The sequence below is a fragment of the Arachis hypogaea genome, chromosome 15 (assembly GCF_003086295.3).
Source record: "Arachis hypogaea cultivar Tifrunner chromosome 15, arahy.Tifrunner.gnm2.J5K5, whole genome shotgun sequence".
NCBI classification, from domain to species: Eukaryota; Viridiplantae; Streptophyta; class Magnoliopsida; order Fabales; family Fabaceae; genus Arachis; species Arachis hypogaea.
Genome location: NC_092050.1, coordinates 12085767 through 12087003, shown reverse-complemented (window position 1 = coordinate 12087003; position 1237 = coordinate 12085767).

Here is a 1237-nt window from a genome sequence, read left to right as displayed (position 1 = left end):
CATAACCTACTAAACTCTTCAAGTATTCAAGCTTAAGATATGTTTAGTCATCGTCCTACAACCTCTACTCACAACTATCATGTGCTATTGCATTCCACAAACTTCTATTGTGCCACTCTGATTTTCAGTTACTAATTAATTAACTAATCCAATTGTTCAGTTAAGTCATACATGATTATCTGATTACAAAACTTAGGCTTACTTCTGAACTTTCTCAACTTGACCCAAATAGGGTTTACATTCATCCTAAGACTAAGTAATAACTTAGGGACTTTTAGCATCTCTATGCCTAACTCAAGGTCTCATCAAATCCTCAATCTCAATATTTGTATTACCTAGGACCTCAACAACAATTAGGGTATCTATTCCGGTTATTCATCTTTACTTTAAGTGCAACGCTACAACTCGACATACTAAACAACCTATGAGTTTTCACTTATCATAACTAAATCAAATGTTAAACTCAGCCAAAAATTCAAGCCTAAATTCATTCTCACTTATTTTCTCCCTTTTCTAATTACCTCTGCACTCAATAATTCACTATGTGCCAAAGGTTATATTAACCACCTTATAATCTACACGTGAAACCAGAATCAAGTGCGGAAATCCCTAGTTAATAACTTTACTCAAAATAGTAATCCTTTGGTGATTATATCCATCTCCATGGGGTAGTTCCTCCTTACTCCACATTTTCCACATGAGCACAAACACAGCAGGCTCCACATCGTGAGTAAGAGAATTTACTTCGTTACGGTCTCAATCGTCGCGACACCTAACCCACTACATCCTAATGTTACATCAGAACGCACTCCAAGATTTCCAACGAAGCATCATCATAGATCCCAACTGGTTCATGGGATTCCGGCAACACAAACATTAGTTCTGTAATTAATCTTTCTTTCAAGTCCTTGAGAAGTTTCTCCATAGTTTGACGTCTGTACCAATGGAGCCTCCTTGTGTGTTAATTTAATTATAGGTAACGTCATTTGTAAAAGTAAAGCTTCACCACTCCTCCCGATGTCGCACGCTCGCAAGTTACGTCCTTCGGGTTTATAATTTGTGTCCTAAGAAACTAACATATCGATGGTTGTGTCTAAGGATTGCATGCGATGTCGAAATGATCTCAAGTTATTAGAAGGAATAGCAAGCTTAGAAGAAAGTAAACAATTTCGAATGGTATCCGTAAGAAATTGAAGAGATACATTATGTTGTGATCAGACAAGGTTGTTATAGAAAA